Source organism: Notolabrus celidotus, chromosome 11 (genome assembly GCF_009762535.1).
Source record: "Notolabrus celidotus isolate fNotCel1 chromosome 11, fNotCel1.pri, whole genome shotgun sequence".
Classification (NCBI taxonomy): domain Eukaryota; kingdom Metazoa; phylum Chordata; class Actinopteri; order Labriformes; family Labridae; genus Notolabrus; species Notolabrus celidotus.
Window position 1 is genome coordinate 22,623,747 of NC_048282.1, and position 27,944 is coordinate 22,651,690.

The 27,944-nt window shown below is 40.6% G+C and overlaps 1 protein-coding gene across 1 annotated transcript in view; it reads right to left on the reverse strand.

Moving 5' to 3' along the window:
- LOC117821626 (IQ motif and SEC7 domain-containing protein 1-like) overlaps window positions 1–27,944 on the reverse strand; it is a 130,925-nt gene that overhangs the window by 19,106 nt on the left and 83,875 nt on the right.

The following is a 27,944-nucleotide window of genomic DNA, read 5'->3' on the forward strand; positions in this document are numbered from 1 at the left end:
AGGTTACTCACTCACTCTTACATTCTGCCGTACTACAAGCGGAGGGCTTATTGCGAAAAGAGCGTCTATTTTCTATAAACTGCCAACTCTTCCTCCATATCTTGTCCACCATTCTTTCAGTCAAGTGAGGTCCAGAGTACACGGGCTCCTCCGGGAAACTAAAGTTTATGCTTTCTTCAGGGCCAATCAGTGACCATAGCAGTTACATCATGTTTGCCGGAGCGTCAACACACTGTTCCAATACACATTACAAAGTCCAGTTCAGAGTAGAAAGACAGAGCAAACACAACTTCAGCTGTCCTTTAGAGAAAAAAAAACTGCAGTGTACGTGGTGCCCACCTGCTCAATAACCGGCATTACACCAGCTATCATGTCTTCCCCTCTAGGGCACAGTGACTGCTTTCAGCGTTCACTGGCAGACTAATGTGTTTGAACTATGACACACCCATACAGTGTACACAATCCACTTCCTTCATTAGACAGCCTCAAATCAACATTCAGCAACACCAGTTTGACAGCCTAGAGCTGCAAATGCTGAATGACAAAGTGGAACTGAAAATGGTCATAAGTTCAAGCAGCAGATATTTTATCCTAACCCTTTACATGAAAATAAATAACTTACTTATGGTCCACTAAAGCAGATTAAAACTTGTCCTTTCCTGTCCACTGATTCTGAAGAAACAGAAAGTTGGATGAGGAAAGTCATAATAAATTCAAAGAGCACTGAAAGAGATTACTACTCATACAAATAAGACACTTTGCATCTCAGCAAGGCTTTGTGTGCTTCAGTAGTCCAGACCCAGGAAATGATTTCGAAAATAACCTCTTCCAAATAAGGGACTTCTGCTTTCAACAAAGCACTTGAGCATGTTAAATTAAAACCTGTAGGTCTGCTGTGGCTGCAAAGCTACTACACATAATTTTCAGGCAGACTTTAGAAAATATTTAGTCTGATTGAAACAGTCAAGAGTATGTTTAAATGCCACTTGAAACATTATTCTGTCCTCAAACAGCATGTGGTGTTAACCAAAGAAAGCAGCAGGGTCAATTTTTGTGCAATGTCTGAAGTGGGCTCCTTCCTTTCTCTCAAAAAAGAATAGACCCACATAAGGTCCGTCAGGGCCACTCTGCCTAGTGCTGGGCGATATTGAAAAAGATAAAATATTCATTTCAGTACCAAATCATAATTTAATTTAAACCTAAATGCAGATTTTTGGTTCTCAGTGAAAGTTGCAGAAACCAGACAGTTTGTTAGTTTGTATCTGGATTTAGTTTTCTGACAAACTTCTTGAATCCATCATTTCTGACGGTGCTAACAGGAAGCAGGTCTTTTGTGTAAAGTGAGATTTTTTTTGTGAAGTTTTAGTTTGTAATTCTTATTTATCTCAGATAGAGGTTATTTCTATAATATGATTTAAACTTAAAACAAATGTATATAAAACTGTCTACTGTGTATCCGTTTAGTAGAGTATTGTTCTGAGTTGTCTCTCCCCTTTAAGGTTACTAAGGGTTACAGACAGAGTGGTGTTGTTTCCCACAGTGCAGTGAATGCATCACGGTCGTTCAGTGTTCAGTTGTCCTACGGTCATGTTGGACATTAAACGTGTCAGAAATGCACAGCAGAAGTTGTCTCTGTGCTCTTCCTTTACCCACATCCTGAAAGTATATTCAATGAAGTGTTTTAAGTTAATAGTTAACTCGGAGTCGACACAGTGTCAGGGTAATGACTCTGCTTTGAGCTGGTAAGTTTTGAGTTTTCTTCAGTGTTTCTGTCGCTTGTCTCAGCTGTGTTTACATTCTGCTCCGAACCTCTTTACGCCCCGCCTACCTCTCATCCTGCAACATGATTGGCTGTTTAATGCCGTCTTCTTATTCTGTCTAATGTTGGGTGGCAACTAACATTTAAGGCTCATTAGTGCCCTCTCCATTTTAAGTCGCTCGGGGGTGTAATTACATGTTTATTTATATTGAATGTTTATCGAATATTTTTTATATTTATATACAGAAAAATTATATAACGATAATTATCGTTATGGAGTTATCACCCAGCACTAACTGTGCCACAAGAAAATTCACATCAGGTGCACACAACTCAAACTATGGAACAACTCACATAAACAGAGGCAATACAGAAGGCCTTAAAACTGCTGAATTAACATATCATTTCAATCAACACAGTCAAAACTTAAGCCACTGCAAAATCTGTTGTGTCAAACTGATATCAGAACCCCTGTATTTAAATGTTGCATAGTGTTCTCTCAAAGCATCAGAAGACAACCAGTGAACACATTTCATCTCAAAGTTTCTTCAATGAAGGATTGATTGACAGCATGGTTTAAGTGAGCACGGGTGTGGTATTTGTGAACATAAATTTAGGTTAACCAACGTAGACAACTGAGGGTAATTAAAACAGTAGAGCACACTTTGCAAATACAAATATTGACATAATATAAGGATTAGATTTGGAGATATGATCAAATATATTTTGTAATTTGGTTTCTTGCTAATTCGTGAGGCTGACAAGGTTGTGTGTTTACAGTCTATTTATAACATTTTAGCAATGCTAGATTTTCTCCCCGTCAGTTGGGCATTTCACCTCTTCTTTAAGACAGATGTTTCAACAGCTACTGGGTGGACTGCCTTTGAATTAGAATACAGTGAATAAGTTAACCCAGACTTTTCAACTATGACCATAATCATAAGCTTTGTTTATGTCCAATTAACTTCAAATCAGGTAAAAACAAATCACCTTACCTGTACTTTGTGTAAATAATTAGACTGCTAATATGCTGAACTAAGTGGTGGTATAGTTGGAAACAATTTAATATCTGAATTGTCATTTTTGGCATGTTAGCATGCTAACACAAACATTTAGGCCAAAGCCATAGACTGTATATAAAATGGACATCAACTCGCTCGGCTCGAAGTGAGGCCGCCACAAAAACTGCTCCCCCTGGTGGCTGGCTGCAGTATAGGTCAAAAACTCTGTCTCCCCCATTCATTTGAATGGGGCTGCGACATTTTGGCTTCAAATCCATACAATGGTAAAAGGCGGAGTGACGCTGTCTATTATATATACAGTCCATGGGTCAAACCACCACTACTACAACTGTAAGCAAAGCAAGAGGACTCAGTCGCACTGTTCTGTTTCAATGTTTTCTTAAGTACAATTTTGGGAACCTTATCTCTGTGCAACTAACGACCAACTAAAATAAATTTCAATTTCAGTTTGTGTAGTGTGTAATATAACTGAGGGAATGGCAGTTAAGTCTACATTAAACTACTGAAATCACAATAAACTTCAGGCTTCTTTTAATAGCTACTACAGTGCTCCTCTGAGGTTTACTCTCCAACCCACTCAGCCCCACAAAAACATTGAAAACACTGCAGTTACTGTACTGGCTTGTTCTATCCCCAGTGGGTGCTGAAACCATCTTCTTTCCTATCATTTTCTTTTCTGCTTCACTCTCTTCCAGCCAAGCATCCAAACTGTGTGTGACTGAGAATAGAAGAAAGAGAGTGGGAATAAGTGCTGCAGTACTTTTTGCTCTGAGGTCACTGAATTCTCCTCTGAGTGGGGTCAGCTGCTCATGATGGCGGGAAAAAAAGGGGGGGAAATGAAGAGAGAGAGGCACTTTAAGAGTTGAAGTTTTAAATGTAATGGATGTTGAAGGAAAAAAAAGGACAGCAGAGTGGATTGATATTATTCCAGTATAGAGGCACAAGTGACTGTATGGTTAAGACAGACTAAGGAAAGTTATACTAACATTTGTATTAACTGGTTGTTAGTAGGGATGGGCAATGAGAGAGTCTTAAAGCTATTTCCTAACTGCATTAGCAAACAGAAGAAGAAGAATGCTAACTGCATTAAATAGCAAATGAAGAAGAAAACATTCGTGACAGTCGCAGTGATTTTCTCCGTTTTCTGAATCTCACACTACTACACACATATTTCCAGAGACAGAGCTTGGCTATAAAATGTAAAACACCGACATAAAGATTGACATAGACGCTGTCAGTGCTCACTACTAGCAGCACCTCGACCTGCTGCTGGTTAGCGTGACTGCCACACAAACAGGCTGTTAACGGGACAGGTGTGTGTGTGTGAGTGGGGGGAATGGCAGATTCAGAACAGAAACCACATCAATTATTCAAATAATCGTGGAATAGATGCCAATGATTATCTAATAGTATTTTGGCTTGCAATGCCCATCCCTAGTTGTTACAACTGATCGATTTCAAGATGGCAGCGTATGTCAATGACAAACTATTCTCCTGCCCTGCCACTGATTGTTCTATACTTTTTTACCACAACCAAAACACTTTCAAACGTACACTCAACTCCTCGTAGATGCTGACGAAAAGTGCTGAAGTTTAAAAAAAGGACAAAGTCAAAAAATGCAAACGATAAAACACAACACACTTAACACTCAGTGTACGCACCATGCTCGGTGCCACACAAAGAGAACGACAAAACGTGTCGTATGTGTTGACCCCAAAAAAAGCTAACCCGGAAACTAAATTATTTTCATTAGATGATTTATGGGGTACTAACAACATTTGTGGTTAATATGCAGTAAGTATGCACTTGCTGCTTGAATTAGGCAGAAGCATGTATTTGTCCACAAAGAGACTATCAACAATCAGTGTGTGCCTAAACACAGCTTTTGTGGTTACCTTCTATTGACATGACGCTTCAGTCTTCTAGAGTAGTGGTTCCTAAACTTTCCAGCCCCCGACCCCAAATATATAGGTGCCAAAGACTTGAGACCACCACTGTCCCTCAAAGCGATTTAATTAATGTGGCTTCATTTAGCTGGTCTGCAGAAAATGACCCTACCTATATGGGTAAAATGTACTTTTTTTTAGATAACTTTAAAAGAAAACATTCTGGAAGACATCTCACGACCCCCCATTTGCATCTGGCGACCCCCCAGGGGATCCTGACCCACGCTTTGGGCACCCGTTTTAGAGTAAATGGCTTTTATCTGGAATTTACCTCTCGACCAACATGAGCAGAAGGCGATATCCCTTTTTGCCAAAGATAAAGGTACTTTTGCTTTAGACAGAAGTCAGAGAGTTGTGTTTTCATCTTGTTTTAGTGGTGGATGGACATCTTGATAGTGGCGTAAGCAAAAAGATATTCCGTGCTGCTGCATCACAATTAGCTTGATCATTTTCATTTCATAATTTCTAAAATTATTTATTTAGATAAACTAAACTAATCCCAAGTTGCTGATGATATTGACATGCCAAAGTTAGGGGAAAAGGACATTGCTAAAAAACATGGGTACAAAGCTAATGATTAAAACACAACAGCATGATTAGGCATCATGCTAGCTAGCAAACAATGACCAACACACAAGTACAGAACATGACGTGTGTATCATAAAAGCTTATCCCCTCAGAAATCACTGTTGTATCTTTAATGTGAAGGATTGTAGAACCATTGCTTACAGGTGAAGGAGCAACCATAGCTGATTTAAACCCACTTCCTGTTAGTGACGCTACACTCCTTGAAAAGCTACCCCACACTGTCTGTCACTGAATCTGGCTCTTTATCCACCAGGAGTCCCTGTTAGATCTGATGTCGGTATGGATAAGCATGTCGGCTCAGCTGGCAGTGATTTTCAGCCATGGGATACAGGGATTTTGGGGGGGTCAACCATTTCTCTTTCTCCCCTTCTTCCCTCTCAACACATCCTGAACAAACAGGCCCAGACCCCTACCCAGGCCTCAACCCGTTCCATCAGTCGGACCTGAGGGAGAAACATTCCTCCATCCCGGAAAAGAGGAGTCACATCTACAGGAGTTCTGGGAATAGAGGAAGGCTAATGAAGTGCAGGCTGGAGCTACGGAGGAAGAGCAAGCCCCAGTGTGGAACTAACAAACTGCCAAACTGAGTCTGAGAGACGACAGAGAAGTCTACAAACTGCTCTGTGCTGCCATGTTTTTTCAATCAACTTATTAGTGTTTTAAGATGTGTTTGTTTGCTCTTCTCGGTATGAGAAAGTACAATTAAATTCCCCTTTCAATTGTGAAAGGAAAAGTGAGTGAAATGAGAACTATGCTAAATATTTACAGAGGCGCTTTTCAGACACAATGCAATTGTGAGCAAAACTATATCTGATTACCTTTGTTTAGACTAGTCTTCTACATTTTTCTATTAATTGTGTATTCTTCTCCACATATTTATGCCTGCTGTCTTTTTTTTTCATTGGAGAAACTCCTGAGTTCTGCTCTTGAGATGTAGATACTATATACACTGATTTGCTCTTCAATTTAGGCAATAATCTCAATGTAATTTAAGCAACATTGATGTCAACACAAATCCACTTTGCCTTCTCGATTTCTGTAGGGAGAAACTGATTATTTTGCAACATTTACCGAGCATTGGATTTCTTGAAATGTGAGCATAAACACAAAAGAAAATACTGACATATGTTTAGCAACTGTATGTATGTTAGAAGGAGGTGTTGCTGGACCAACACATTGTAAAATAGATAGAACAGATTTTAAGATTATTTTATGGCTTTTTAAATCTCTTAATGGTCTTGGCCCTTCTTATTTATCAGATTTGCTTTTATCATATGAGCCAGTGAGAGCCCTCAGGTCTTCAGGTCTTCAGGTAGAGGACTCTTAATTGTTGTATTCATTTAATTGTTTATTTATTTATTTATTTATTATCTAGTTAAAATTTTAGTCACTTTTATTCTATTTTATTCATTTATGTACTTATTTTTTTTATTTTTTAAGTATATCATTTTCTTTTATTTTAATGGTTTAATATTTTAGTGTTTTATTATTTTAGACATTTGTTTTATTTAACATCCTATTTTACCTCCAGTTTATTTTATTTTATGTTATTTATTTTATTTTATGTTTTTTATTATTATTGTTGCATATATTGTGTTCTTAACCTTAGGATTGTGGGGTGGGATTAGGATGGGGGGGTCTTTAATTTATCTTTTTCTTGATTTATTCTATTCTAAATTGTTTTTATTTACAAAACTTTGTGTTACAATGTTAATTGTATGAAAAGCGCTTTATAAATAAAGTCTGATTGGTTGATTGATTGATTGATTGATTGATCGATAAAATGTAGCTGTGCTGATATTTCATTACAACACCGACATGGTTGCTGAAGAAATCTGATCTCACTCAGGTTTATTTTTGTTCATGACAGTACACAAAAGGCAGACGGTGAGGGAGATCTAATTGCTTACCAGACTCAATGAGTGGGTTTATGACATGATGTGTGTAGTAACACTGATGCAACACATGTACATGCATTTCCAGATGCCCTACCTTGCATTGACAATTCTGTTCTCATAGGTGTGGTAAGAAATGAGAATCAAACTGGTCTTTTTATCGCACTTCTCATTCAACATGTGGTCCAGTCACAACAAAAGCAGATGTTTTCCCTCCCTTCATGGTAACTCACAGAGCTCATAAATACAGATGCATGCAGCAGCCCTCCAAACACAGATGTGAGGAAATAGATTTTTTCAGGTAGACCACACTGAAACATGATAATGAAGTCCAGCAATGGAAGGTAAACCTGCCAGTAAACACTCAGATATATCAGTAATTCTAGCTCCAACAACCACACTAATGGAGGATTTTGTAACCGCTATAAAAAGACAATAAGAGAGCAGGTTTGGGATTTATAGTAAGAAACAGCTGGAGAGCTACACGAGCCAGCAGACTAACAGTATCACTCTTGAGAGTTTGCAGCAGACAGTATATTATCGACTGGAGCATGATAAGACGCGTGGTTGATAACTACTGTAAGTTGTGTACTCCAGATTGACAGTTTTAGGACTCTAGTCTCTCTGCAAATCAGAAAAACCAGCATGTGGTGTCAAATCCTTAAACCGGCTGTCTTAAGCGTATTTGAACACATCAGTAAGCGCAGTCGGCTGCTTACCCGCTTCCATGCACTGAACATTTGACCTAATTTTTATATTTCTACAAGCAAATATAAGATGCCTTGGGAGCTCCAAATGCAACACATTGAGGATAATTAGCAGTGATAACAATTTGATGAATGAGTGAAAGAATCCAGATTTCCACCTCATAAAGCCTGCTGATTATTGATAGGTATGTTTATGAGTTTGTAAAGATGCACAGTGCAGCACATTACTCAGGACGCTTCAAGTTAAAGCTTCATGATGCAGCACAGATGCAACAAAGCAAACACACACTCCGCTGCAAGAGCAATGAGAGGGTTTGGTGTTCAGTTGATGCCATCCACATACTTGTTACTGTACTAGAAGTGATCACAAATCAATACCACTCCCTTGTTAATTCATTCTGTCACAATCAAGCTGCCCCTTCTCCTTTAACAACACCAACAACACCACTGTCTTTATCTTTCAGTGATGAATAATTAAGCTGTCTTCTACGCCACACTCAGCACCTGCCCTTGAAGATTCAGCCATGAAAAAAGCACGCAGCCCAGGCCAGTAAGCGGGAGGGCTGAGACTCACCACAGGAATGCCCTTCAGCCGAGCAGGAGAGGGGAGGGGAGGAGTTGAGGGGGGCAATCCAACTCACAGATGGATTTTGTACAGTAAGACTAAACACATCATGATAGCGCACGTCTCACACGGTGACTCAGAGAGGGGACATGATCTGTTTTCCATTGTGCTGGAGTCAAAAATTGAAATGGCAGACTACCTCTTTAAAATTTATGATCTTCTCGATACAGCTTCACACCACTCCTGTCTTCTTATGTGAGAAAAGAAAGAAACACAAGCAGCAGTTTAATCTTGCATGTGAACCAAGCTCCTCCACTACTTATTATAAACAAAGCCTTATGAGCTTTGGCAGCCTGGTGTAACCTCCTCACACACACAGACACATGCATGCACACATACACACTAAAAACAAACATTTTACACCCTCATATTACTCTTACCACCCATTCAGCTCCAGCTCCAGCAGCGACTGGGTCTTCTCTGAATTACACTGCAAACACCACATGCTGTACGATGTTCTCCAAACATTAGCAGTCCCCCTTCACCGGGTCCCCATTACAGCCTCAAAGGTTCCTCTGACAGAGACACACATATCAAAACTGCCTTCTGCGTATAGCGCATCGCTCCCTTCTCCTTCCAGACATTCCCATGCCTGAGCCTTGTGAAAGCGACTTCCTATGTGTGGTAGGCGTGCACGGTCAGTGCTAAGTGGCAGTCTGTAATCTCTGACAGACAAATGGAGCTCTCCCTTTTTCTCTTTCTTCCACTCTGTCCTCCGTGCGCCGGCCTGAGTATGAGTATGAAGGAGGTGGTGGGGGGGAGGCGGAGGCTGGGAGACAGGGGAGTGTAGGTTTCTGCCAGGGCCGGAGTGAGCCGTATGGAAGGGGGCGGGGTGCAGAGGAGGGGGTGTGTGTGGCTCTGTAGCTGGGTAGAAAGACAGAGAAGGGATGAAATTCCCCTGCACTGGGATAATTTGGCCAGGAAGGGGAGACACAAATTACCCCAGAGCAGGAGACATGGAAAAGGAAATCAGTTTGTTTTTTTCAGGCTTATCTGAAAACGTGACAACATAAAAAAAAAGACAACGAGGGTTGGGAATGAGAGATAAAGCAAGGCGCTAAAAGCACATGGAGGAGGGAGGGGGACAGAGCGACAGCTAGATCCAGTTCAGTGCATAAAGGTGTGCAGAGAAGTAGCACCAGGATGAAGAGAAAATCAGCTAAAAGGACAATGACAGAGGAGATGGTGACATGAAGAAGGAAGACAGTGTGGGAGGAATCAGGGTTTCAGAGTGTCTTAATGTCAGAGCTACCTTTTGTTAGTGTTATTTTTATGCACAAAGGAAAAAGGACTTAGTGGGAAGGGATGGAAAATACAAGAGAGCTCTACTAATAATAGAGCCTTTCAGGATGGAGAAGTGACTGTTAAAGCTGGGGTTGGTAGTCCGATTTAGATACACTTTTTGTTATACTGGTTAAAATGATCTCTATTTCCCGATTGCAATCAATACATAATGTATTCTTAAAAAAGAGTGAAAAAAAGCTGCTATCTACAGCCGGAGTAAACCTGGGAAAACACCAACCAATCCCTGCCATCAGGAGCCAAACTATGAAACCAATCAAATCCTGTCCTGCCGTTCTGCCCGCCTCCTGCGCGTACATTTCATGTTTGTTTGTGTTTTTAACTTTCACTATGATAATGTTTTGGTGTTTTCTTACCGCTGAGTGAGACACGAGTTGACGTAGTGCAAAACACAAACGATGTGCTGAGGTCCGCTTTTGACTCATGATCATATATATGGTCGCGAATCATCGACGCTTGAGCATGTGAGCGAAGGTCGTTTTGGAGGAGCTCCGAGGGAAGGGGTTAGACAGAATCCTGAGGAAATGCTACATTCAAATTTATGCTAGTTTTCCGTGACTACCAACCTTAGCTTTAAGATGTGCATTAAGAAAAGAACTGGAAAGGAGTCTGTGTCTGCCTGATGTGGAAAATCTCTGTAGAGTAAAGGTAATGTCAAACTCCTGCATTTCAACTCACTTTAAATGCATTGTTTCAGTTTCATCATGACAAACTTCTAAAAACAGCAGCTGTCCTGGGTGAACGTTTATCACAAAGCTCAAAAGGCTTCTCATGTAGATTTACGGACCCCAAAGTGACTTTGCCTCATCTCTGGACTCCTGTTGTTAGGACAGGCCGGAGACTAATCACCCCTCTGAGAGAGGGGGGTTGGGGTAAACTACCCCCAAGTCAAAGGTATTTTCTATCTAATGACAACAGGCACAGGAAACAGAGGAGAATGACTCCCACATGGAGCAGGGACACCAATCATTTACACACACACAGCAGTCTTTGAACGGAGATGCTGATGTCCTCTAATTACAGGCCAGAACCCCTAAAATGATCACCTTCCCTTGACTGTTTTCGTCTGAAACGTCAAACCAAAAAGAGACAAAGCAAACCCAAAAAGAAAAAGTATGAACATTTAAGCATGTGTTCTGGATCACGGCTGGGGATACGCACTGACTCACTCGCAGTGTTTGACTCAGACAGAGTGATTATGTGCAGAAAGGCGGACAGACAGTAACCGGCCGACTGATCTATTTCAGTGTGAGACCTTGGCCCTGTACTCTGGTGACTACAGCTGCCTGGTTGAGCTGCAGATACTTGACTCAAATTACAGATCTGACCGATCACACTAGCTCGACACTCTGGCTGAAATCAATTTATTCCTCAGTGTTAGTAAACAAAACAAACAAAGAGGAGAGCAAAAGTCATTAGAAAGCCCCTGTAATAAAAGTGGCATCCTAATTATCAGATTATTTTGTTTTGCTTTGCCCCCCCAAGAGGCCCAGACACAGGCAAACATTTAGATTTTGAAATGTGTGCATGATATTAGGTATTAGCTCTGCTGCAGGCTTTGTTTTGCTGGCAGACCACAGGGAGTGGCTAAGTAGAGTTTATTTGTTTGGAAATGAGATATGAAGCAATATCAAGGACTCATTTTGAAGACAGGCATGTGATGTTTGTGGGCCCCAAGTGTGACGTGATTGTTCTAAACCTAGGCACAAGAGGTTTGTCAGCTTGTGTTGAAATGATCTAATGAGATACAGAGGATATCCAAAGTCTACACACCCCTGTTAAAATGCCAGGTTTTGGGATGTAAAAATTGAGACCAAGATAAATCCTGTCAGAACTTTTTCGATATTTATTGTGACCTATAACATGAACAATTCAATTGAATAAAAAAAAAAAAAAATCTTTTAGGGAGAAGAATACAAAATAATAATAATAATAATAATAATAATAATAATAATAATAATAATAATAATAATAATAATAATAATAATAATGTGGTTGTATAAGTGTACACACCCTTTAACTAATCCTTTTTTGAAGCAACTTTTGATTTTATTACAGCACTCCATTTTTTTTTTTGTAGGAGTCTATGAGCATGGCACATCTTGACGTGGTAATATTTGCCCAATCTTCTTTACAAAAAAGCTCAAAATCCATCCCCACAGATATTAAACTGGATTCAGGTTTGGGTTCTGGCTGGGCCATTCCAAAACTTTAATCCTCCTCTGGTGAAGCCATGCTTTTGTTGATTTGGGTGTATGCTTTGGTTTGTTGTCATGTTGAAAGGTGAAATCCCTCTTCATCTTCAGTTTTCTAACGGAGGCCTGGAGGTATAACTGTTAATACTTCCCTCCACCTTGACTAAGACCCTGGTTCCAGCTGAAGAAAAACAGCACCAACGCATGATGCTGCCCCCACCATGCTTCTCTGTGGGTCTGGTGTTCTTTATGTGATGTGCAGTGTTGTTTTTATGACAAACAAACCTTTTGGAATTATGGCCAAAAAATTCAACCTTGGTTTCATCAGAACATAAAACATTAGATGCTTTTGGGAGACTTCATGTATGTTTTTGAAACATTTTGCCAGGCTTGGATGTTTTTCTTCATAAGAAAAGGCTTCCATCTTTCAACCCTACCCATAGCAGAAACATATCAAGAATAGGAGAGATGTTGTCACTTGTACACAGCCAGTTCTAGTCAGAAATTCCTGAAGCTCCTTTAATGTTCCTCTAGGCCTCTTGGAAGCCTCCCTGACCACTTTTCTTCTTGTCTTCTCATCAGTTTTGGAGGGATGTCCAGTTCTCTGAATGTCACTGTTGTACAATATTTTCTCCACATGATGGTGACGGTCTTCACTGTGGTCCATGGTATATCTAATGCCTTGGAAAAGTATTTGTACCCTTCTCCTGACTGATACCTTTCAACAATGAGATCCCTCTGATGCTTTGGAAGCTATCTGTGGACCATGGCTTTTGCTGTAAGATGAACTGAGGAAATGTCAGGAAAATCCTCCTAGAACAGCTGATCTTTATTGGGATTAATCAAAGTCACTTTAAATTATTACAGGTGTATACTGACTACTATCTGTCATGAGTTAGAATGTGATTGTTTATTCTGAACGCAGCCACATCCCCAGTTATAAGAGGGTGTGTACACTAACCACATTATTTTAGTTTTTTATTCTTCCCCTTAAAAGATTTTTTTTTCAGTTGAATTATTCATGTTATAGGTCACATTAAAGGTGGAACAAGTTCTGACATGATTTATCTTGGTCTCGTTTTTTTACATCACAAAACCTGGCATTTGAACGGGGGTGTGTAGACTTTTGATATCCACTGTACATGGCTGATAAACTGGGCTGTAAAAGTTTGCACAAACTTTTGGACACTTAGAACTTCAGAGTAATTCTCTCTGTCTGTCTGCCTCTGTCTCTCTCTCTTCCTCCTGTTTCTATCAAGTCTAGTCGTGTGTCTGGAGAAGGCTCACTCCATCTCTTGAGTCCTGGCTGCACGGCGCCCTGCTCCAGAATGATGTCATTGAGAATTCCAAGCAAGAGGCCCACTCTCCACTCATAAAACTCCATTTCTTCAACTCAATACATATGGTCTCTCTGCATTTCAGCTCCTACTCCATCAACCCCCCTTTTCAGTTTCTCTTCTCTACCTACTTTTCCCTCTTTCTTTTGGTTGCAAGTGTAAGAAAAGCAAGATTTGTTACATTTGGGACAAGGCCAGGGAGGCATCTAGAGGTCAGATAAACACAAACTCCTTTATCAGGTGGATTCCCACAGATGTTGTACCTGAATACAATCAGAAGAACAGAAAAAGGACATTGAAAAAAGACAGAGCAGAGGAAAAGAAAGCAAAAGGAATGGCAAAGAAAAGTGATAGCTTCCTGGAAACTTGGTCACAAGATTTTGGTGCTGCATGCTCTGTCTGCATGACATCATGCCCCGTTTTTCATTATCTGCGTTTGTTGGATACTGAGCGTCTGAGACTAGTGCTAAGAAATGGAAAATAGAAAGAAAACTCTGCCCTTGCCTGGTCTGGAAACAATTAGAACGGGCTGATGTCATAGTTTGATACAACAGCATACTAAATGAGATGTAGTGGACGGGGTTAGCTTTGTGAACACAAAGGACTCTGTATAGGAGGGAAAAAAGAGAAGAAACACATTTCTCAGGAACAAAGTATTTTTTTGCATAAAAAGGGTCTGGCAGCAATGTATAAATAGAGCTGAAATGAGAGTGATTAAAGGATATGCTGCCTCTGCTCATCACATCCTGGCAGCAAAGCTGCAGCAGATGTGTTGCCCGTGGGATCCAGAGGGAACGTTCAAAGATCATCAGTGGCAAATTATGCCTGATAGGCTTTTCTCTTCTCTCCTGTTCAAACATCAGTTAGCAATCCGGATGGAAAAATCTATTAGTCAGGACACATAGAATCTGGAGGATCAACTACAGGAGAGTTTTTTCAAAGCAGCTAAATGTTTTTTGCAGGTGCTTGCACTTCAGAAATATCCTTAACCATGGGGCGTTGTTGACCTAGCGGTTTTAGTGTGCGTCCCATAGAGTCTATAGTCCAGCTTTATTGACTGAAAGTTTACTTGCTTTAAACTTTGAGTTCTTGGTCAGGACTGTGGTCCTTTCATTTTAGGACATAAACTTGTTTCTTTCCTGTTGAGAGTTCGATAAGTAAGATTGTTACTGCTCCTGTGTCCGTACTCCGAATATGAGAGGGTGCTTAGCTAACATTAGCATAAAAAAGGAGACTGCTAGCTAGGTCACTGTGCAAAAACAGTCAGACAATACAAAGTCAAGCACATAACTCTCTCTAGAACTACAAGTACTCAATTATACAGTTTTGCTGTCTGAAAATTTAGTCTGTGAAAGATACTTTTTGGACAAAGCAAAGCTAACTACAAGTATATACCTTTCTTCCAGTCTAATACTGCTATACCCTATGCTAACCATGTGATGTCACCAAGCGGCAACCTCCGGTCTAAAAATTTGAGTCCAATGTGGAAGTGCTAAAAACTGCAGTTCATCGAGGATCCGCTTGAGGCTGGCTCCGGAAGTACCAGAAACCACATACACACCAATTAAAAATAGATGATCTTTACAACAGAAATAAACATGTTTACAGCCTGGTACAAAAGACGAGTGTAGTCTGGATAGCTCATTTCTCGATCGGCTCACACTGTGAGGGGGGTGAATTTTTTTCTAATGCTGCAATTTCAAAGATATTGATATTACGAGTCTTCCAATGAGAGGCCCAGCTGACATGACTGACAGGCAGGAACACTGTAGCTGTTGGCTAGGAGGCTCAAAGCGGCCTCTTTGAGTCACAATTGCTCGACAGCAGCAATATGGCTGCTGGCGCCGATTGGCCTCAAAACAGCTCTTCAGAAACAGATGGGTGACGTCACGGATACTACGTCCATATTTTATACAGTCTATGGTTGTGTCAGAGTAGAGGTAGTATAGAGATTTAAAAGGCTGCTTTGTTGAGTGGACGTCAAACATTTAGAAGCTTGGCTTCCTTTGTAAAATCATTTTCAAACATAAAACCACGTGGAGGTAGCACCTATGTTGCTAACACCCAGTCTCAGTCTTTATGGTTGGAGTTTAGTTTTTTTTCTTGTGTTTGAGGGGGTTCATTCTGGTTTCTCCTCATATTACAAAGACATACACAAATCAGGTGGGTTGGAGACTTTAAATTGCCCGAAGATTTGAATGTGGGCATCAGGTGACCTGTCCTAAGGCAATTGACAATTGAGTGGGCAGACAAATTCATGGATAAAATGGTCCCCTTGCTATACGGAAAACAAGCTAACCTTTACTTTACCACTCAACCATATGTTTATGCACTTCTGTCTGTGTAGGCAGTTTAGCAAAACATATACATTTGATGCAACTATGGTAAATACAGACCTTTAAAGCTGTATTTTTCTTGATTGCAAGCATATGCTCTCTATCTCTCTCGCTCTCCCTTGTTTCCTTTTACTGTAAAAGGTAGACAGAGGTAATGCTTTTTGTAGTTATTAGAAGCCCTTTTTGTCCATATACATTTTCCCTTCAGCATACTTCATGTCAGAAAGCCTATTCCTCTGAAGCTCTTCTCTATCGCCCCACCCCAGCACAGAAACACTGTACAGCACAATTCTCCCATGCTAAAAATAGACCCATGTGAGGTGACACACTCTGGTAAACACTGCGAGGGAGATGAACAATGCTGTGGAGAACAAGAGGAAGAATGCACATGAAACACAAGAGAACTGCTACTGAAAGCTTGACTGATTTATTCTCATTATCTGCTCCTTTGTCACAGATCGATGTATGTGGAGCGCTTTTTAATGACTCTGTGACATTTTGAGGTCAGTTAGAAGACAGTGTGTAAGACTTAGACTAGTGCTCAGTGCAACTAAGACTGTAAATGTTGACAAAGGCCACTGCAAGTATAAATACACATGCTGGGTCATTTTGACATAAGAGCTAAAAACAAGCCAAGACTGTCAACATGAGCACTCAAGTGACATGCCACCTACTGGTTACAAATTACACACAAGCTCACTTGAGCAAGTAAATGAACCCCAGAGGAGGACATGTGGCAGTGATGTCATCGAGGTCAGAGTGTTGTTACGGTTATAAGCAGAAGGGTGGCGAGGCACCAGGGTGAAAAAGGCTGTCCTTTTTCAGGTTGGGAGATGATGGTGGGGACCGTTTGGGGGGTTGGTTGCATTTGGGTCTATTTAAGGCAGTGGCACACTCACACCTGTATCAAGTCTCCCAGAGAAAGTCCCTGTGGTTAGACTGCATGTGTGTTTGCCACAAGTGCTACATCAATCATCTACACTGTTCAACATAAATATCTAAAAAGGTTCGAAAAATATTTTTTCATGGTGTATAGTGTATGGGGTGCCATTGTAAAGTTGTGCACACCAACAATAACAGCAACATTTCTCCACATTTAGCTCCAAAATGTCATACAAAATGTAGAGTGATTTTTAAAAAAAACACTTTTTTTAATCACATTTAGAGGAATATTGTGATCTCTTCACATTTAATTTTGTTGTGAAAAATATACTAATTTTAAAATCATTGTTAATCCAAATGTTAAATATGTTCATACTGTCTTCTTCTTCTGTGGCAACTAGTGTATAATTAAGGCTCATTAGCGCCCCCTCCATGTTAAGCGGCTGTGGGGTGTAATTACATGTTTATTTATATCGAACATTTTTTATATTTATATAGACAAAAATTATATCACGTTAATTATCGTTACGAATTATCTCCCAGCACTACTCGTGTGACACAAAGTGTATGACTTTTGACTTGGCAACTGAGTTCTTTTGAATAAATGTATCATTCAAAAGCACAGTAGTGGTGTAATTTATTTTTCAGAGCTGTAGCAGGAAGCAGGAAAGACACTGCGGCAGCTCAACTACTGTGTGCCAAAAGGGATCAAATAGCATATAATTCAAATAACTATGGCAATAGAACTAATCGCATCGCATTTAACACATTGACGTAGGCAGGAAGATATGAGATAAATATATATTAGGGACGGGCAATGATTTTCGAATATTCAAATATTCGTTCAACTTTGTAAAAATCAAAGAGTTACTTCGAATATTTTCTCATTTTAAAAGTACAATTTTTCACAGTTTTTTTACCAGTGCCTGGTTGTAATACGGTATTCCCGCCAGACAGTGGCTATAGAGCGTCTTAAAAGTTTTTGCTAACCGCATAAAACAACAGATGAAGAAGAATGCTAGCTGCATTAAATAGCAAAAGAAGAAGAAAACTTTTGCAACAGTGCGATTTTCTCAGTTTCTGAATCTCACACCACTCCACACGTATTCCAGAGACTGAGCATGGCTGTAAAATGTAAACACACGCCACGCAACGTCACAGAAACACCGACATAACGATCCAGGACAGATGCTGTCAGTGCCTGCTACTAGCAGCACCTTGTCCCAGTGATGGTCAACATGACTGCCACACAAACGGGCTGTTAAAGGAGCAGATGTCGGGGTGGGTGGGTGGGTGATTATTCCAATAATCGTCGAACAGATACCAATGATTATTGAATAGTATTTTGGTTTGAAATGCCCATCCCTAGAAGCCATCTTCTCCATACACATCAACTTGGCCAAAAACATTCAATGCTAACTTTAGCAAGGGTCTATTGTGAAAGCAAATATTGCAAGTGCCACAAATACAGATTCCTCCAACTTTTTTCATTCATATTTAAAGCTAACAACCTTCATAAAGCATCCTGCCTCCCTGCTTCACAGCACCTCTGTGGCTGATCAATCATCAAACTGACTCTTGAGCTGTCACATCAGCCAAAAACTTTAAAAATCACGTCTCTCTGCTCTGCTGTCAAGTTTCCAAAACTTATTTCCAGGAATCATCCCCCAGCCTAATCCTGGACAATAAAAACAACGCATCTCTTCCTTTGATATAAACCAGACATGTTCCTAAAAGTAATTATCTGTGTTTGTGTGTGTGTGGTGTGTGTGTGTGTTGTGTGTGGTGTGTGTGTGTGTGTGTGTGTGTGTGTGTGTGTGTGTGTGTTTGCACATGTGTGTATGTGCCTGGCAAAGCAATCAATTTGAAGCCATGAGCTTAATGACACCACTGAACTGGGTAAATGCAGTGCAAGGCTCACAATGATACATAATTGCTGTTTCAATCAGATCACATTCATCGCCGCCTGCATCAGTGATCAGATAAACAGCTGATGCTCATGTTGTGTTGCTCCATCATTTAAATACTCAGAAGATTTCATTACCAGTCAAGCATGAAATAATTTTCTGCTTTTAGAGGGCTGGTAGTGTTATAAATAAGTTTGTAGTAGTACACAAGCTGACATGCAAAGAAGATTTTGAGGTGATGTTTGCTCATTAGAGTTGTGATTCTGAATGAACTGTTGATGCATCCTTATAGGTATAATAGAAGTGCATCCTGCTACATGATTTGCTGACATAGATGAGGGATTAATGTTGAAAAAAATCGATGAAAGGGAAGAATCACAGATGAAAACGTCTACATTCCTGTAATACTCAGACTGGGATGGCTTATATTCCAGGACTACTCACCTTTCCACACACAGCTGTCTGATCGCTTTAGCAGTTTGTCTCGCCCTCAGGCTCTAAACTCCCCAGCCAGGACTTCACATACCCTCGGCCTCGCTCTGCCACCCTTCCCTGGCAGAGCCGACCGTTCCTCTGAGCCATCCGAGGCCCACGGCACAAACACTACAGCTATTGAGCCCCGAGAAGCTCCTCCCGGCCCGGCTGTCTTCCCTGACGCAGCCTATTGTTTGTGTTGGCACTTCTTATAAAGACAACCTTTCTCGTGTCTGTTCCATCACGCTTTCCCAGCCTTTCATTCGGGGAAAACACAGTCACTGAACAACAGGGGCGACCTTGTAGACCCATAGTGTCAATAAGTCAGACTCTGACAAAATATATTTGTTTTTGTTTGCTTTGTTGGGACCCGCAAACCAAAGCCACGACCCTAAAAGCTTATATAAAAACACTTTCTTTTGGGTTCTGCTCGGCTTAGAGCAGAGAGAATAAAACGTATTTCATCTTAATGGCCCTCATTAGGCTGACAGGGATAGAATCGTTCAGGAAACATAACATTTTTTTAGGAGAAAGTGCCTGAAAATGAAGAACTGAATACAGATGTGGATGAGAAAAAGCAGATTTAGGTATCATGAGTTTCTGCTAGTGTTAATTTTGGTGGCTACTTTAGATTTAGACTTAGTCTTTAGATGAAAATGCCTGTTAGTTTTAGTCACATTTTAGTCTTTTCAGCCCTTTATAGTTTTAGTCTAGTTTTAGTCGATGGAAACTCAAAACATTTTAGTCTTTGATTTTTGCCAAAACATCTTCACTCTGTAAATAATTCATGTCGTTGATCAGCTATCAGTAACAGGGATATAACAAGTGTTAAAATCTTCAATATTTCACACTTCTAACACTTGTGTGTAATATCTTAACCCTCCTGTTATGTTGCGGGTCAAATTGACATAAAAATCTAGACAGCATGTGACAGAAGAGGTGTTGTGTTAATTTATCAATATCAATTCATTAAAAAAAAAAAATCAAAATGTAAAATAAATTAAACAAAAACCAATGTCATGTAAAACTATCGCATTTATATTTAGGGCTTTACAATGTACATTAAAAAACGTTTTAACATGAATTTTCATGAAAAACGAGTGAGTTATCCTTATTGAACCATGCTCTGTAAGAATCAACAGACTAAATCTTAAATTTAAATGGTTAGTAATGGAGTTAAAAATTAGATTTAAAAAAATGTGTATTGGGATTTTTTTGGGTTCTGACACTTTTGTGTAATTGAATATGCCCCGGGTCAAATTGACCCAGGAACATTATTGCTGTTCCAGAGAAACAAACATCACAGGAGGGTTAAGTGAAATACTTCAGCCTGTCCCTGCTAAAAGGTCAAAAGAAAACATTCTTGATGTGACCACTGTGACTGTATTTTGATTCTCTTGATTAGCTTGAAGGTTTCTGGGTGTTATTTATACTTTTGTAGTGGCTTAATTCTCAACACTGGGTGCTGCTTAATTTAACATCTTAAAGCTTCACAGCCCAAAGTGAAATAACTTTTTTGTAGTTTTTTCAGTCTCTAGTGGAAAATAGGTTTAAATGGTTGAAGTCAGTAGCAGAGTGAATCTGTTGAGTCAGGATCCTATTTGTCGAAGGAAATCCTGACATTATTTTTCTCTTATCTTTTTCAAAAACTCTGCACACCCAAGCAGAAAACAACAGCTCCAAACCGGACCATCAAGAGACGAACGTGACACAATTCAACAGATCGGGTTACAGGTGATGGGAGCTTTGCCCGACCGAAATGAACACCTGATCAGACGTACTTAAATATTAATTAGAAGCCAGAGTTGAAAGAGCATCAACAATCAAAGTAGAATTAAAAAAGAAATAATTAATGAGTCTGTCCCCCTTGACATGGACGTCAGAGAGTGATGACAGGGTTGAAAATGAGCCAAAAGTAGTGTAAAGGAATATAAAAAAAGAAGCAAAACAATTAGAAATTGGTCAGTCTTTCTTTTTCTACAACAAGGAAGCAATCAATCACAAAACAAAAGCTCTGAGATAAAGCAGCCGTCCTCAATCTGCGTTCCTCTCTGCTTGGAAATGTGAAAAAAAAGAAAGCCGAGGAAACCTTTTGTGCTGAGGAATGGATTCATGTTGACATATTCCAGTGGAACGAGATATCCTGAGTGTGCAAGTTCCATTCATACCACGTTTCCACAAGACCTGGTGCATGCAAGTCAGCAGATCTTACATTTCGACGTTCCTGCAGGCCTAAGTACGACATGAAACCAGGCTTTACAGAGTGACAGATACATTCTGAGAATAACAAGCAGACCCAAATTCATCATTACAACCCAGGAGGACGGTTACACAGCGGCTTGTTTATTGTTTCATTTCTCTCCAAGCCCCCTGTGACCTCTACTTGAAACAGCGCCAAGACATTTACAAGTAAAGAGGGCGACGCAGATTAATCCTCCATCTCCATGACAAACAACCTGACAGTGGCTAATGTTGTTTCATACACAACCAGAGGTGATTGGATGCTTTCTAGCACACTGGGAACTCTTTAACAACACAATACTACAGGAACCAGCCCGTGTCATACATCAACATTTACAAAAAGCTTGCAGCACACGCAGCCTAATGTGAAGATTCGGTGAATAAAAAATAAAGACAAATTCCTGTCATTAGAGGAGAAGGTATCAAATGTAACGTAACTCTAGCCTGCTACCCTGGCTGTTATCCTTGGAGGATTGAGTACGCTCCATAAAGCTTACAGTTTATTGGACTGAGAGCACAGCCGAGTCTCTGCAGGCTGCAGGGTGAAATCGATCTGAACACCTCAATTACTTATAGAGGCCCTCCGTCCCAGCTTAAAGGAGCAGGTAACAAACTGGTTTTTATGCAGACGATAAAGGTGTAACAATTTGAAAGAATATTCCAGGCTTTACAAAAGCTGTCAGCTGAGGATATGACAAAGATTTCTATATTACTGTACTCTGGTTTTCCACTAAAGCCCGACTGAATATTAGTTTTCATGATTAACACATAAAATGGCTTGGTTGAGGAGTAGAAAAATATGTGAAGCAGAGGATGTTTTTCTGCCCCTTATATTCCGGAAATCCTACAAATGAGTTTGAAAAATTGAGGTGGGAAACAAGAAGACTGGTGTGGTTTCTACATGCTCTTGATTAAACCTGGACAGTCCAATTTCCATTACTTTAATCGACTGAACTTCCTAACAGCCTCAGGTGTCAATCAAAAGCAGTGGGCTGTATCAGCAGAGAGTTATTCTAACACCCTCATGCTAATCTATGACTCTAAAATCAACATGGCCGTTTGAGAATGTTTTCTCTTTTGGTGGAGTCTATTTCCTGAAGCTGTTTCTACAGCAGCCTGAAGATACTGTTTAAATTCTGGAGGTTCACTTGGATTTATTTCCTTTTTTTAAATATTGGCTTGGAAGAATTTTCTCAGTGGAAAAATTAATATTTTGTCTATGGGGAAAACAAGTCTGACATTTTACTGTGGATCTGGTCTACTTCAGATCATGACCTGCTTGCTTTATTCCTACATCTGTATTTTTGAGTTTGATGACCAAGTATAAAAAGGGTGAAGATCCTATGATACAAAAGGAAGCATCAATAAAAGGAAGCAGCCAAAATATCATGCTCATTTAAACTGGTGGTATGTGAATTGATACATTAATTTGAATGCATTAGCTTGTAGCTAACCAGGTTTTACACATAGACTGTATATATAATGGACAGCGTCGCTCCGCCTTTTCACATTGTACGGTTTTGAAGCCAAAATATCCCGTTACAGAACGCTGACATCTTGTAAATTTTCTGCAGCCAGAGACTGCGCAGTAGGAAATTTGTGTTTCCATAGTAACAAGCTCCACCCTACAGCGTAGCGTCCCGAGGTCCTATGGACTTTCTCTCTAAGGCAGCTGTCAATCAAAGTAAACCCAGATGTAAACCCCGTTTTTTAACCTCTAATAACTAACGAAAAAGAAGCTTTTCAGAAAAAAAGAGGCCTTGAACACAAAACAGTCAAATAATAACTACATATCACCACAGCATACGGAGGTGAGAAACATTCATACAACGTGAATTTATATTTTAAAGATTTTAAAGACAGAGTTTTTGACCTATACTGCATCCAGCCATTAGGGGGAGCAGTTTTTGTGGCAGCCTCACTTCGAGCCGAGCGAGATGACATCCATTTTATATACAGTCTATGGTTTTACATAGTCCACTGTATCTGTTTCCATTTTTAGTGCCATAGCCAGGCTTCTGACTGGTTCCAGGGGGGGAACCACTGGCTTCCAATTCGCTTCAAAATTGATTTTAAGATTCTGCTTTTTATTGTTAAAGCTCTGAATGGTCTGGCCCAACCTTATATAACTGACCTCCTGAGTCCTTACAAAACCTCCAGACCTCTGCGGTCTTCTGACACAGGTCTCCTGGCAGTTCCCCGATCAAAATATAAACTTTAAGGCGACTGCGCTTTTAGTGTAAAGGCCCCGCGTCTTTGGGACAGCCTCCCCTCCTCAATCAGGGCCGCCCCCTCTGTCGACTTTTTTAAGACTCACCTCAAACACACTTCTATATTTTAGCATTTGAGTCCTCTCGCCCCGAATAGGTTTCAATTCCTAATGCTGTGCTTTCCTTGTTGTTTGTTTGTTTCTCTTTTCAGCTTCTGCTGTTTTTGTTAAATGTGCTTTATAAATAAATTTGACTTGACTTGACTAGATGCCTACATTTGTCCACCTCAGATACCCAAAAATCTTGCTTCATCTGTTTTGTTTTGTTTTTTTTACTTTTTTCCAATCAGGGCGTAAGAAAACAATCTGATATCATAGTAACAGCATGGGGGGGAATTGCCCACGAAGGAATAAGCACAGATAGGCTTCGGGACGGTCAGGGAAGGATTTTCTGTTCAAGTCACGAGCCGTTCCTGCCTTTACACTCTCGCTATTAACGACACCACTGTTGCCTGGAAGCCTGGAAAGCTTCACCGGAACTGAAGTAGCTCACATAAGAAACGTCACGTAACTCAACCTGTTATTTTACAGGTGATTTGAAGTTTTCAGGTTCTCTTTTTCAGAGCATTCGCATCGCAAGCTGTTTGAATCCTTCATGGCCAAGGAAAAAGAGACATATTCTTGAATTATTAGACATGAAACCTCAATTTGCTGGAATTTCCTCAGCTGCTAAATTTATTTTTTGCTTAGTAGTGAGTAGCAAGTTTTGCCTGTTTGTGGTTTTGTGCTTTGGCTACAGCTGTAAAATCACAAGATGTTTAAAGGCTTCAAAAAGGTGACACAAACTGTAGAATCTGGGGATCACAATCCATTTGTCGGCAACCCAATCGAAAAAAGTGAAACTGTATCTAATTGTTTTGGATCTAGAATCCATAAAATGCACATGTCCTCTACCTACCTAGACTCTAAAAGCAGACCCTGTGAGGTTTTCTAAAAGGCCCATATATTGAATTGTCCTGAGCCAGTCAGCATTTGTCAGCCATCTAGTTGCATTCCAATCCAAGCTATCCCACAACTCCACTCTTTCAATAAGGTAAAGTAGGCCAGACTTAAACCTTTAAACACTTAACTGTACAGCTTACTCTAAAGTATTTGGAGTGACAGCTGGGAGGAGCAGTTTAAGTGATAGGGACGTGCTGAGTCAGCAGCACTTCGACATCCTCAAAAACCCAACGCAGATAACAGGATGAGGACCTCGCCCTTGTCTAATCTGTTCCTTTATTCTAACTTCCTGTGCGTTCATGAAATAATGAGCTCACCAAAATGAGCTGGTTCACCATTTTTACTTTTACTTTGCATTAAATGATGAAACACCGAGGATTTCTGTGTAAGAAAAACCCAATGAGATTCAACGCTGCTGCACATTGCCCTATTGATCCCAGAGGGGAACTCTATTATTTAATTTCTCAACTACAAAAATGTGTGTGCGCAACAGTCATGCACAGGAATGACAGGATAACAATACACGTGAGTGGATGGGGAGTAAACACAGGGTGGAAGAGGAGGAGATGGGGTGGTGGTGATAGAAATGGACAAAGAGGAAGGAGTGAGTTGCACATGATGGAGACAAAAAGCAGCGTGCATTGCATTGAGTACAGTGCAGCTCTGTATTTGCATGTATTGCATGCCTGATGAGCGGGAAGCCGTCTCACGCTCTGTGCATCTAATAGGCTTTAATGATGTCCTCACTAAGCCATCTCTTCTGTTAACAGGTCTAATGAGAGCAGGTCCGGATGGAAAGCTCTGGTCATGAACAACCAGAGGAGAAAACAGATCAGCAGAGGTCCTGCTATAGGTTTCACTAGAAATCAACAGGATGCTTCATGTGAGCAGGACAATCGGGAGGAATGCAAGTCAGAAAGATGATTGGATGTGAATTGGGGGGGGGGGTGGGGGGGGGGGGTGTCAGCCAGATCAAAGGCATAAAAATAAGAGAAGCTGGACTAAAAGGCCTGAAAACACAAGTCTGTGGTTTGTATAGATGCTGGCAAATCACAAAGATTTGCTTAATATAAAATGCATTTTGATTAAGAAGCACTTTGACTCTAAATTCGAAAAAAAATGAACACAAACAACTCTCCCTCCCTCCCTCCTTCACTGTGCAGCAGCGTGAGTGTGACATCAGGCATTGGCACCCCTGAGTACGAGCAACAACGGCTCTACAATACACACTTTCCATACAAACAGACATTCATAATATTTGATGCTATATATCTCTTGCAAAGAGCAGCGACTTATCATTATTTTTATTAAGGCTAATCTTACTTCATAGATGTATTGATTAATTCCTTAGTCTATAAAATGTCAGTCAATTTAAACGGATATAAAACTCATGAAAATGTGAAAATCCACACATTTAAAAAGCTGACAACAAACGCGATTTAAATTTCCAGCTTGGTTAAAGGCAAAAACAATCATCATAGGAATCATAGGTAATCAATTCAAATGCTACCATAGAGCATGTCAGCTCACAATGCACCTGCAGAGCTGACAATACACACAGCTGCTGTCTCTGCATCAAAATCTATATGCACCTGCACTTCACAGTGGGAGAGATCACACACACATGTACACACACACACACCTTGAGAGTAGAGCCCACCTACCTCCACACATCTGTCTCCTCTGGCTCTTACAGTTTGAAACAAGAAGCCAGGCAGTGAAGACAAATTGCTGCGTCTCCTCTCACAGAGGAGCCGAGTGGACCGAGCTAAAGCGGAAAGCTACGCTAACTCCAACCGGCAGCTCAGACGGGAACCTCCAACCTCTGACTGATTTACTCTCCTCTAATCAGCACATTCCCCTAACGTCAATGAAAAGAGGAGGATCTCCTCACGCAGAGTGCCCTCCCCCCTGCCTCCCTCAGCTGTGTGCCTTACAGCCGCACTCTTTCTTTGAATCTCTCCCTTTTCTTCCATCAGTCTCTCTGTCTCTCTGTCTCTCTCTCTCTCTCTCCCTCTCTCTCTCTATTATTCTTTTTCTAGCATCAGCTGTCCTCTCCTCACACACCCCCAGACATGCCTCTACCACAGTCTGTGTTCATTTATTCAGCTGCTGTGTGGATGTCTGGGGTTCATTGGGGACATGTCTGCGTGTTGCAGCTCTGCAAGGTCACCGAATTGCGTTTTTTTTAAATTTATTATTAGTTCAACCCATCTCTTGTTCTCTCTCTTTTCTTCTTCCTCTCTCCCTCCCTCCCTCCCTCCCTCCCTCCCTCCCTCTGTCTCTCTCTTCAGGACACATGGTGGTGCCAAAGGGAGAATCTGAGCTCTCATCCAGAACACGTCCTCAGACAGGGAGAGCATAAATCCAAAAATGTGGTTAGGTAACAGGTCATCCAAAGATCTCTTTGTTTCTAAAATAAAATCAGCATTTAAATCACATTTGGTTAAACTTTTACACATAATAGTTTGTCAGTGGACAGCCAGAATCACTTGGAAAATCATCTCAAGTGAGTTTTTTTTTTTTTTTTATAATATGTAGGAAACAACTTTGTGAAGTTTCTGCCTCGGCCTCCATTTGTTCTGTCCAGATGAAGATGTCTGAAGAAATTACCAAACATGTCAAGAATTCTCACAAACACACATTTTAGTGACTGTTCTAAAACTGAAAGTGAAACTACTATAAACTCTTTCTCTTTGTTACCATTAGTATTTTAGATGAATAATTCAGGACAGAAATTGCAAATTTGTGAGTCATTCTACTAAGAAATACTACTCCTCTCCCTGGTATCATGATTATTATATCAGACCTGTTAAGTAAACCTTGGTGGTAAAACTCAGTAGAATCTATCTGGGAGAGCAGCCAGAGAACAGGCTAGAAGGCTGCAGCCGCCTCTGTGGGACTCCAGACGAGGCGAGAGCCCCCATCTGCCTCCATTTGTCTTCTCTCCACTCACCGACGGCTTGCAGCTCACATTAAGGACCGCTCATTTATTCCACTTTAAAACATCTCCCATTGTTTAATTACTTAGCTCTCTGCCCTTGACTTCTCTGCAGCAGAAATCCTAACTCACTTGAATGAATGGACACAACTTTGCACAACTTGTCTGTTTCCTGACTATCCACACAGTGGGAGGGAGATTAACATAAGACCAATATCAAGTAGTCAGAAGAGATTTGCTCAGACCTTGAGGCTGTTCTCTGTCCTGCTGTCTCTCCACCAACAGATGGAGCTGGTGTACAGAGGACGCTGCACCGAGCCTCGTGGAGGGGTCAGGGATGTATGAGTGATAAAAAAGACTTCCACTTGCCTTTATCAAGAGGGGGCAAGGAAGAGAATGAAAGTGAAGTGGAGCAGCAGTGGAAGGGTTTCTGAAAAAGGGTGGAAATGTGCCAGGAGAAGGGAGGTAGAGAAGAGCTACAGATAGATATGGAGAAAAACTTTGATCTGTGGTTCCCATGGGAGCTCATTTAAGCTGCAGGCGGACATTTGAGGATCTACATTTTAAAGTCTATC